Raw genomic sequence first — 12,596 nt, forward strand, 5'->3', positions numbered from 1 at the left:
TAGCTACCTGCAAGTGTGTGCAGGCTTGTCATACGGGGAGTATGTGACTGAATTTTTTATCTCTGTAGAAAGACAAATCACTGGAAATGGGCATAAATTGTAGCAAGGGAGAGTTTTGTTTGTTTTCTGTTCTACTTCCAAAAATGATTTAATCTGACTTACAAAATCAAATACAATATAAATCAGAATAATAAAGACCAAAGAGTTAAAAAGAGTGGTAAAGTAGATGTTGTTAAAAGCTGCAAAGTAATAGTGATTTCTGATCTTGAGTTTAGCTTGTGCTTCTAACAGCTAAGGAAAGGGGTAGGGTAAAGGACATGGTGGATTACGTGGACAGTCCTCGTTGTCTGCACAGGAAAGTTAATAATTAAAAGGGAGCACCCTGCAAATCTCTTATAGCCCTATGTCCTCTAGCATGTAACAGCATGCTATGTGATTTAATAGTTCCTTCGGTGATTGATTGATTGATTGGGTGATTGGTATTTAGTGATCCTTTTTTATTGAATATAATTCTACTACATATGCCTAGCGACTCTGTGCCTATGCCAACTGAACAGAAATTTCTGGTATTTTTGTCCTATCCAACTTATTTTCTGCATTTGGCCCTACTTTGAAACATCTAAAACACTAGGTATTTTTATGCTAAGATCTTTTGAATTTTGAAGTGCCACATTCTGAATGTTATTCCTTATTTCTGCCAAAAGATTATATAATGATGTATAAAACTGTGACTTTATGTGGAAAATAAATTTGGCTCAATTTCATATTCTGGGCACAAACTTAGTGTCAGCTGCGCTAAAACTTGTTCTTTCTGGTAGATGTTCTACAAGATCTGAGTTGATCATTTAAAAGGACACTTTCAAACGCTCACCTCATTAAGTGGTTCAGGGATTCCATTTGTAGGTAGCCCATTGTGACAGATGTATCTGTATACAGTTCTCCTCCAAATCAGTCATTCACCAAGTGTCTTTTTTTTTTCTTTAATGTTTAAGGTATAATAATAATGGCTGCCTTTTTTTTTTCTGGTCATAATTTTTATCCATCTTTTACAACATAGAGCTCTGACATCCCAAAGGTGCTTGTCCAAATGCTTGAGATTATGCTAAAGACCTTTTGAGGAAGATTTTGGCCTGGGAGGATTCTTTTAGTCCACTTTTATGAATAAAATGGGATGGCTCCATTGCTCAGGGACATGATCAGTCGGGACAATAAGGTCACTCCATCATCTGCGACACGACACTTTACCATACTTCCATGTCCTCCTCTGTAAGGCAGGCAGTTAAAATAGAATGTTAAGAACCTTTTATGTGCAAACTGTGTATACATGTCAGGGAATATTTGTTTTCAAGGGTTAAAATCATATTTAAGTTAACATAAGTAAAACGGATTATTTATTGAAAATCCCATAGACGGAAACATAGCTAAGCCAATGAAGAGCCTGAACTGGAATTGAGAAGTCAGGAACCAAATAAAAATAGCCTACGCTTTGGTTGCACACTTAACTTCTTGTTTCTGTTGATCTCTTTGTTGCCATATTGGCTGGTATCCCCTGCTCGCTCATGGCCAGACATTGCTTCCCAGCCTCAACTCTAGATCACTCAGTTCCGGTTCCCATAACATTCTGACTCACTCAGTCAGTCTTAGTCCAAATTGAACATTCTCCAGAAAAGAGAATCCTCTTGGCTCAGTTAAGCTTATGCAGTGGCTTCCCTGGGATCAGTGTCCTCATTTAACCTCCCAGGCTATGGCCATGGGAAAGGGTTAGGAAAGTCAGGTGGTACAAAAATGTTTGTCCAGATTTATCTTTCAGCACAGGTTACACTTGGGACACAATTTCCAAAAAGGAGTGAGGGCTGGGTAAGCACCTGAAGTGTGTTATTATAAGAATTATTCACATTTTAGAGATAATGGAATTAAGCTAAGGGAGGTCAAGAAACTATTTTAATGTCACAATTCTACTAAGGACTAGAACCAAAATTTGAATTGAAATATATTCTTATTGTAAATCCAGTGATCTCAACATGAAACTTTCATGGTTGAGAAGATAAATCTCCAGGTCAGAAGTGACCCCTTCCAATATTTAAACTAACTGTACCATGGATTCATCTCTAATTAACAAATCAATATTTGCATGAATTAACTCAATTGGTGAGGTGCCAAAAGCTTGCTTTTGATATTTGTAAAGGATGCCTTACCTAGTCTGTTTTTCTATACCAGTGTTTCTCAGCACTTGCCCATTGATCAAGTACAAGCTCTACATCCTAATCACCTGGACAAGTGGGTTAAATACAGATGCTGGGCCCAACTTCAGACCACTGAAACAAATTCTAGGGTGGGATCTTGGACTGTATGTTTTCTAAAAGCTCCCCAGATGATTTTTGTAAATGCAATGGTTTGCGTCCTCAAAGTTCAGTGTCTATTAGAACAATAAGCAATGTGCCATATTATTTTAATTCTCCACATATTTTCACTTAATTAAAATGTTATGTTACATTCTTGAATTTCATAGAAAGGGGAAGTTTTATTTGAATAAGACTGAAAATTTTCATTGTGGCTATATGTTGGGGTTCTCTTAGCTTAGTGAGAACATGCATGTTAGCATGAGATGGAGAACAGTGACATACTTCTTATGATCTGTGCACTGAGCAGATGGCCTGGAGTAAGCCACGGATTGATTACAAGTTAATTCATGTATTCATTCATTCAAAGAAATATTTACTGAACACAGTGTGGCACACATTTTGGTTCTCCAATACCTCAGAATGATTATGCTTATATTTCTAGGGGAGTTGGAGAAGAAAGTAGGACCCAAGAGATTTAGTTGATGTAGTTCTTGTTGATTATTTGCATGATTTGCCTTTTTCCTCAATGCTGAAGTTGTCTTTTCAATAGTGAATAGACCCAATAGTGAAAGGGGTCCTGACTTGCCTATGCAGCCAGCAAAATTTATCAGCTTATGAAAATGCCTAAAGTGCTGAGTCATGCCTGCCAATGTAACAGGCCAGGCTGTCCCTTCCCTACAGCTCAGTGAATGTCCTCTACCGCCACCACGTAATCCCTATGTTTTCATAACTCTGTTTCTACACTCAAAATGAGGCTCAAACTAAACAAAGCATTCAATAAACTTATCAGTATTTTCTTTATTCAAATCAGGAGCATCTAAGTCCCTCTGTAAGGACCCTCTGCTTTGTTACTAGATAGAAAAAAATATTTAAAAGTGCTATGTCTCTAGTTTCTAAACATTGCTAAACAATTTCCTGAGGTAAATACATTTCCTTGTAGCCAGTGTTTAAAGGAATTAAGTTAGGGGCGCCTGGGTGGCTCAGTCGGTTAAGCGACTACCTTCGGCTCAGGGCATGATCCCAGGATCCTGGGATCCAGCCCCGAGTCGGGCTCCCTGCTCAGCGGGGAGCCTGCTTCTCCCTCTGCCTGTCTCTCTGCCTACTTGTGCTCTCTATCTCTTTGTCAAATAAATAAATAAAATCTTTAAATAAAAAAAAATAAAGGAATTAAGTTAGATTAGTTATGTGATTTTTCTAAAGGAAAAAAAAAAAAGAGAAGAAAGAAAAGAAAATCTCTTTTTCATCTCAGCTGACAGCAAGGAGTACTGCTCCAGAAAGAAATGATTTGATTTCCAGCTTCTCCGCAGCATCTCTATACTGCGTTAGTTCGCTGCTGCAAAGCTGTGTGTTGTATAACTTTCCCCATCGGGCAGTCAGCTGTTTAGCTCACTTTCCCATAAAAGTCATTGTTCATGAAAGGGCAAAAAAATAAAAATACAATGCAGGTTAGTTCATATGTCCTGACATGTTTGATGTAGATTATGGTACAATAAAATGCTCGTAACTGAAAGAGAATGTAATTGTAGCTTGAATTATTTTGGTAAATTGGGTTATTTTAAAGCAGAAATCTTAGGAAAATGGAATTTTAAGCATAGATTATTTAGTTAGGAGTAACAAATAGCAATATGAATAAACATAATCTAATATATAAAATATTAGATTTGTGGTGACCGCTACTATTCTTTTCTGGGTAGAGTGTTACATGGGACAAACAATATTGTCCAGAGGCCAACTCACAATATAATATAAAATATTAGATTTTGGAATTTAGAATATGTTTGGGGATTTTGCTTTAAAGTATGAATTTTATTTAACAATTATTCAATTAACCAAAGGTTTTGGAGGGCCTGTTAAGTGTGTTATTCTTCTGGGTGTTACCAGAGGTAAAAGGGGGGTTGTAGCTAAGGTAAATATATAACATATTAGTTTCATTTTACAAGGATATCTGTCTTGTGCCCACTGAGTGGTAAAGACAATATAAGCCAGGACTGCGGTGACTGGGGAAGGTGTTAGGGCCTGATGGTTCAAGGAGAGCTAAATATTGCCAGCTTCTTACTCATCCTTTCCCTTTTGCTTAGAATGCACTGTATCACCTCTCAGACTGTAGGCAATATATAATTGCTTTATCTCTTAGCGGTTTGTGACTCACACAAGTGTCTAAGAGCATTTTTCTCCTTGTTATTATGGTTATTCATGTTCAGCAGTTTCTTCCTTCATGATCTGAGTTGCCTTCTCTTTCTTTCATTCTTGAGTTTGTATGTATACAACCTCCTGAGTCAAGAGGAAAGTGATAAAATCAACAAAGGAGACAAGTCACTGATGTGGAAAGATGCACTACCCAGGCCTTTAAGGATTGTTCATACTCTTTATAATAGAAGAAACCTGAGTATCTAGTGTGGGAGGAAGGACATATTATCTATGCCATGAATTTGCTTTTCAGAGCCTTCTATTTGACATTTTTGTTAAAAATAGAAGCCAATATTATTCACTTTAACCACCATGATTTACACACATAGTGAGGCCATAATGAAATTAGTAAACTTGATCTGTCTTGCTGTTTTATTTTTATCGCCATCTCTCCACCATTGATGAAAATCTGTTTGTCACTGTTTTAACATTTAACCATTTTCCACTTGCAAAAAATAAAGCCCACTACTGATTCCCCTCATCAGTTAAGGACTGTCTTCAAGAACAATTCTAGAAGGAGTGAGTTCTTTCTGAGGCTACTACCTTAACCTCTGCCCCCATTCCATCTTTTCTCCCTGGCATTTGTTTATTTGATCAGAAAATCCCCACTAAAATTAGTTCATCCGTAAGTATCCTTCCACTGAAACTAACAGTTCCCACCCAACCCCACATGATACCTCTTCCCACAAAAAAGAATTCCCAGGCCCTCTGTCTGATGGATTGAGTCACTTTGATACAGAGAAATGAGTTAGACATTGAGAAATAAGCAGTCTCTTTAAATTAATTTACGCTGATGTACGAACAATTCATACTTAGCAGAGATATTTGTCTTTTAAAAGGGAATGCTTGTTAACTGAACTAAAATGTTAACTAATTGAATTTTAGGCAATGTGAAAAGAATTTTTAGCAGAGAAGCCTTTCTTCAGATTGAGGGTTGCAGGTTTAGCACACAAATACAGGAAGTGTGAATTTCAGATAAATAATAAATAATTTTTTGTGTAAGTATGCCCGAAATATTGTATGGGATATGATTATACTAAAAAAAGTGAATCTGTTGTTTATCTGAGGTTCAAATTTAACTGGATGTTGTATTTTTTCTGGCAACCATATTGAGATTTCTTAAATTATCATGGTGGTTGCTAGTCTCCTCCGTGGCTTAAACTGGCCCTGGCTCTCCCTACCTCCAGTCAGGTTAGGATTATGTTTCCTCCATCTAGCACTCCACCCAGAAAAGAACAGCAGCTATTGCTACAAATCTAGCAGTTTTCTAGGCCAACTCTCTAACATTTTAACAATAATAATGCCCTGCCTGCCCAGGAGTTTTGGGACTTTACTGGAGGTGGGAGTGGAGTAACAGGTGAGAAATATTTGGGAATTTAAGCAGAAGGAAAAAGAATTTGAGTGTAAGCCTTAGTGGAATGTAATAATGGTATTTAAATTATTTATAAGGTTTCATTTAACGAAGCATATATTTAAATGACTTCAGCTGCCACCTGCTATTGAAGGTAACAAAAAGGAAATTTTTCTCAGTACTTAAGGAATGTTAGAAAACATTTTGAGATGGAAGAGTAAAAATGGATCCAAAAAGCATGTCTTTTTTTTTTTTTTTTAAGAATTTGTGTTTTAACTATCTCTTTCCAGTTCTTCATCACTGACATCTGACAAAAGGCAGTGACCACCACAAAAATGGTTAGGTGGAAAGAATGTGGGACGTGCATTGAACTTTAGGTTTTCTTGTCTCACATGTTTATTAACATTCAGTTTGATGTACCAGAAGTATCTTTAAATGATACGAGCATTAAAATGTGCATCTAGATTAGAGAAAAATCACTCTGGCCTGATAATTTTGTGTGAGACAGTGAATACAGATGACACAATGGTTGCCCAATTATTAAAACATGGTTTACTGATAAGAATTCAGCACAGCATTGCAGTTCGTTGCGCGCACACACACACACACACATACCCACACATTGACTTGACTTGTGGGGTGGAAAGATGGCCGGTTTTTAATGCTTCAGTGTTCAGTGTCCATTTCCTTCCTCTCTGGGACTAAAAAAAAAAATGAATCCACTAAGATCAGAAATACCTAATTCTCCAAGTGGCCTAAAGTCTATTTCATAAGGCAGCCTATCAAAGAAATTTGCTTACATTCCAGTATTTCCAATATTGTTCTTTTCCCCCTTGCCAACTTATATCCTTCCCAGCCCTGCCCAGAACCTTGTACATGGTATGCATTCAGTAAATATTTGAGGAATGAACAAAACTGATTGCACATACCACGTGTCACAAACCAGACAGGAATAGACCTGGCGAGGGCTCTGCTCTGACAGACGTGCTGGACATCTGGTAGTATCCCCTCTATACGAATCTGTGATCATCATCAGCTGATGGGCACTCAATCTATATAAAACTATAACAATACCGAGAGGGTCACTTTAACCCAGACCAGTATTCCACAAAAGGAATATAGTCAGAACGACTGAAGCCACACTACAGACTAAAAGCTGCTACCCTAAGTATTGCATATAATATAATTAAGCAAATTTTATTGAATAGATGATAAATGACATATACAGAAAATTCAATATAGTGAGTTTTTGAATCAGGACGTTATCTCTATCTTTCATCTTTCAAAATCTATTTTCTGTCAGTTCTTTCAACTTACCTTGTATCCATATGGTTCATCTTTGAACAAGAGTTCACAGCAATAATTGCAGATAATATTATTACTTTGCCTGTAATTGTTCCATGTTCAGATGTTATATATCTGAGGTGGTTTCATATGAATTCCCTTGAATGGGAAAAGTAACTTCAAGTTGAGTTTATGCTAAAGAAGAACCCCCCTGAGCAGAATTCCACATTCTAGGACATTTTCTGTCTGACACCATTTAAACACCCTTCTAGCTACAGCAGCTCAAGGACTGCTCTTGAACTATTTCACATCCTGAGTTGTTCAGACAACACACGTAAAAGTGAAGGGGGAAAGCCATAAATAAAAATTTAAAAAAACACACAAAAACTATGAGTTTTTAAGGACGCTAATGCCTAGACGTTCAGTAAAGATCCTACCAAAGTCTAATCATGCATGCCATGAGACCTGAAAGGGTTTATATATTGATTGAAAATATTGCATTATTTCCCGGAAAGGGTTATCAAAGTAAATACTGGCAAAAAGGGAGTGTGACAATTTTTCCCCCAACATCTTGTGTTAAAATGCTAGTGCTAGTGCTGACCTCTTTTTTCCTCAACAGGAATTGTACCAAGTAAGGCTGATTTTTTCTCTCCCGTTATTGTCCCATAGCAAAGGACAAATGCTGACTCTAGCGCTCTTTCCCTGGCTGCTCCTTACGGCTACATAACTCCCACCTTTACCAGCAACGGGCACAAATGACTTGCACTGCCTGAGACAGAGAGCATCAAGAATACTGGCATTCATTCTGTCTGGATCTCTGTGAGATTGATAGTAAATTACTTTTAGATAGTGGTTTTTGAAAAATATTGAACGGACTGCTGACATTTCTACAGACAGAGGGGAAGGGTGAGGAGTGTGAAGAAGATGAGCAACAGAAGTGAGATGAGCGGCTGAGGAAAAGGGCAGAAATGGAGCATCAAGGAGAGTTGGAAGAGAAGAAAATGAGCAAGGAGAAAGGGAAGGCGAGCAGATGAACAGGACTGGCCACTGTACTTCGGCTCCCTCCATAATCCACTCTGTTGAAAACCTGCCATGTATAACCTGGACTTAGGCAGTGCCTCCCTAGTCCCCGCTACACAGGTGTGGGAGGCTTTCCGTGCTTCCATCACATACTCAGTATCTCCAAATCTCCAACCACAGACCCAGCTCGAAGAGACTTCTACTCTCTCTCTCTCTCTATCCTCCCAAACCTCTGTGGCTGGACCACTCATCCACCAAAATAAGAGTATTTACTTTCAAACATAGAAGACTTCTTTACAAAGAGGGTTTAATTTAAATAATTTGTTTATCATTAAGGCTCTTATTGTATATTCTTAATACAAACTAATCCAAGTTGTGCCAGAGAATATCCCTCCGTTATCCTGAGTAGGATGACCAACGAGAGACCCTGAATTTCACAAGGTTTATAACGTGGGCTAGCGTCTTCTAAGGGAAAAAAACCCATCCTAATGATATTATGTCCTTCAGGCAGAACCTAATAAACTAGAGCAAGGCTGAATCTCATTCAAAAGTTGTGTTTGAGAGATACTATGCTTCTGTATCATTTGTTAAACCAGTTTAGCAATCTGGTCATTGATTAGTGGCTTTTGCTGACAGGTCAGTTAGCTTTGCTGGGTTAAATCAATCCCGAAGTTTCAGTGATATACAAACTTGTTAGTGGTTACTGGCTGGCTCTGGCAGCTCTGTCCACGGATCTTCCCGCCCGGGACCCAGGCTGAGGGAGCAGGCTCTGTTTGACACATGCCATTCTCAGGAATGAGGGAAAAGAAGAAGGCTGGGTGGAACCACAACATCGCCTGCTGAGCTTCTGTGGGGTTGAAGGCTACGTTCGTCTTCTCCCTTCCCATTGGCCAAAGCAAGTCACCTGGTCAAAGGGACAGTGGGGCAAGGAAGCACATTCCAGGAACATTGCCTACCCAGTGGGGCTGCGAGTCACAAGGCAGTAGGTGGAGATGTATCCTCCCGTTAGGGGAAGCATTGATTGCTCATCTACTGCAATTGAATCCCACTGGGGCACTCATTTCACCCCTTTGGGTCCATTACACCTGCTGCAGTGTGCAATGCTCAATGTAAAGAGGAGTTTGGGGCGAGACTAAGGTTCTCCCTGTCAAGGATCTCTCCTGCCATCTGTCCCCCTCTGAAACACTGTCGCCTGCCTAGGGTGCCGCCGTCCCCTTCCCCATCTAAAGACTCTAACTGTTCACAGAGGGAGCTCCCCCCATCTCTCTGCTCTGGGACCTCTAACCTCATGTCTGCAATGCATGTCAGAGTTGACCCAAAGGAAGGAAAGCGTGGACTTCACACAGCTTCTGTTTACTGCTCTACTAAAATTCGTTAGGTGATAAAGACCTTACCATTCAATCTGCTCGAAATGATAAATATATATATATATACATACCTACTTATATATATATAAGCAGAGCACACACAAATTTATCTTTCAATAAATGGTGCTACCAGGTAACAAGTTTTTTAAAGGCCGAGGCTCTCAGTGCAAGTCGAGGACACAAACGTGCCAGAACTTTCTACCGTCAGGGCATCTTCTCATCAGGAATACACTAAGTACAAGATATGTCCTGCACTGGGTAGTAGTTGAAAGGGTTCTGGAATTCAGGGAACAAACTGATGGTAGAGTTAAAGGCATCATATGGAAATAGCAATTGCTGGTAAGACTGGACCCAGTGAACAACTTTGCGTAATAAAATTTACCATAGGGCAAAGGAAAATAGAATTGAAGGCAGGATGGTATCTATTAGAGCTAAATTTGAGTAGGAAAGTTCTCTGTGGCGCAAGAATACAAGTGTTTGGGCCACAACAGTATATGTATGGTCAAGCACGTTGTGGGAACGGATTTGAATGAGTCAGTGTATTTTTTTTTTTTCGATTCATTAAATACTGCCTCAAACATATTGTCAAACCAAGATATATTCAAAGTTAACTCCAATTGATGGGATTGGGACTTTAGGTCTTATTTTGTTTTTCTGAACATTTAATTCAATTATTATACAGTGAGGTACAAATGCCTAATAACTGCACAATTTTATTAATAAAAAAGTAATGTATATTTCTCGATTCTAAACATCCCTAGAATGCAGTGTTTTATTTTGGTTCAACATATGGCACTTTTTATTCCACTCTTTGTGTTAACTTTGCATTAGCATCTGAGGTAAATATAGACCATCTCTTCAACAGAGTAATAAATGATGTCGATGTGAAGAAAATAGTTTATTGATATTGGATCGACCAAGGCACTAGTGGATTGAGTGAATTTTGGAGCTTGTGGTTTATTATTCAAATGCCCTGAAAAACACTCTTGAAATACACAATGTAGATGTCAATGTATAAGATAGGTAACCTTATTTTAAATGATATCTGCACATAGCATGAAAATTTAGGGATGGATTACAAACATTTTATGGAATGCAACTTTATTTTTACATTTTATTTATTTGAGAGAGAGAGTGATCGTAAGTGGGGGGGAGGGGCAGAGGGAGAGGGAGAAGCTGACTCTCTGCTGAGCAGCAAGGAGTCCGATGCGGGGCTCCATCCCAGGACCCCAGGATTGTGACCTGAGCCAAAGGCAGATGCTTAACTGACTGAGCTACCCAGGCACCCCAAAAATGTAAATGTTTTAAACACATGGATGAAATATGTTGTTTAGTTAACCTCAATTATAATACTTAAAATGGATATTTAAAAAACCAAAGGAAATAAAGACTTTTTAACATGCATACCAAACCAAAGTATTTCTAGAAAAGAAATTTGTAAAACAATATTTCCTAGGCTTGTGAAATTCTATGTAAAAAGCAATTTCTTTCTTGGGTGTTAAAAAAAAAGAGTTATGTGTGATCACAACTGTAAGAATAACATTTTACCTAGTTATTTTTATTATTACTGGCAGCAGCATTCTTTAGTAAAATGGGTGGCAGATACACCACAAAACCAAATGAAACACTTGGTGAATTGCCATGCCCAGATGGTCTATGTGCCCAGAATAGTAAGGGAGTGTATAGGAGCGGACAGTCATTTTGGCAGGAGTCTGTTTGGTTTCTCCTCAGCATGAAAATCAAACCACTTTAAAGACAGAATGGCAGATATATGAATTTTCCCCACCTCAAATTATATAGTATAAGGTGATCAAGATGCATAAGTGTTGTATAATTATAACTTTGGTGTTAGGAAACCTTTAGGGAAATTGAAGTGGGGCAGATGAATTATAGAAAGTGATCTGCTCAGTAGATAACTAGAAATAACCAGGTTTAGCAAAACATAAAAAAGTTAAGAGTGGGGGATGGGCTAGATGGGGGATGGGCATTAAAGAGGGCACTTGTGATGAGAACTGGGTATTGTATGTAAGTGATGAATCACTGAACTCTACTCCTGAAACCAATATTCCACTGTATGTTCACTAACTAAAATTGAAACTTAAAAAAATTAATTAATTAAATAAAATAAAATGAAAAGCAAAAAACAAAGGTTATTGAAGTAAAATATAAATTGACTGTGGACCTATAGTTCATCAGGTTTTAAACCTGCATGATATAGTTTCTAAATTTAAATATTACAATCACCTTTTTTTTGTTGTTGTTGTCTTCTGTTTTTCAGATTTTCTAAGATAGTCTCCATTTCTGCCAAAATACTTTATTTACTAGATTTGTTTCGGGTATCTCTAAGGAATATAATTTGAGTGAATATTAGTTTAATCTGGCTACTTATATTATATTTGCCCACATTTTACTGAGGTTCAAGATCATGTAAGTACTTGGAAATTATTTCATAACTATTAGAAATGGACAGGCACTGGTTTGGGAGTCAGGAAATAAAAATTCTGATTCGAGTTCTGCCATTATTAAACTGTGTGACCCTGGCCATATCACATACTTATTTTGGAAGTAGGAAGCACAAAAATTCTAAAAAAAGAAATGTCAATTTTGCTTTGATTCAGTTTTTCTGTTAAGTGAGAGGGATGAATTAGACGATCCTTAACTCTTCTTTAAATGTTTGGCATTTCTTCATTTTAGGATGACTTCTCTTTGATTCTCTTAAGACACCTTACTTAACCTTTCAGAAGTTCGGAGGTTGAGGCAAACTAAGTCATCTCTACCTGAAAGCCTGTCTTGTAGACTCCAGTGACCCATTCCTCATCAGCATCAAAATACTATTACAGTAAGGATTACATATATTCTCCAGTCTGTAAAGAAAAACTTAGAAGCTACAACCTGAGAAAACATAAAGCTGTATGTTTAGTTCACTCATCAGTTGGTCAATTGATTTTTTCCCCCTGTACATTTTTTTCCAGGGCCAGATAAAGCATAAACTAACAGTAATTAATTTAATAACTCATAATGGTAGAAGCTTGAAGGAGAAGATGA

The 12,596-nt window shown here is 37.9% G+C and overlaps 1 protein-coding gene across 9 annotated transcripts in view; it reads left to right on the top strand.

Annotated features, from left to right (window-relative positions):
* LOC116635109 (sodium channel protein type 1 subunit alpha) overlaps window positions 1-12,596 on the top strand; it is a 145,393-nt gene that overhangs the window by 44,955 nt on the left and 87,842 nt on the right. Inside the window, exon 1 of one of the 9 annotated variants that reach the window (XM_032408895.1) lies at window positions 11,748-12,390. The exons of the other annotated variants lie outside the window; for them this stretch is intronic. The gene's annotated coding sequence lies outside the window, so the exon portion shown is untranslated. Of the gene's footprint in view, window positions 1-11,747; window positions 12,391-12,596 lie in introns of those variants that run through there. 9 annotated transcript variants of the gene reach the window in all.

This window comes from Phoca vitulina, unplaced genomic scaffold, assembly GCF_004348235.1.
Source record: "Phoca vitulina isolate PV1807 unplaced genomic scaffold, GSC_HSeal_1.0 scaffold1, whole genome shotgun sequence".
In the NCBI taxonomy this organism is placed as follows: Eukaryota; Metazoa; Chordata; class Mammalia; order Carnivora; family Phocidae; genus Phoca; species Phoca vitulina.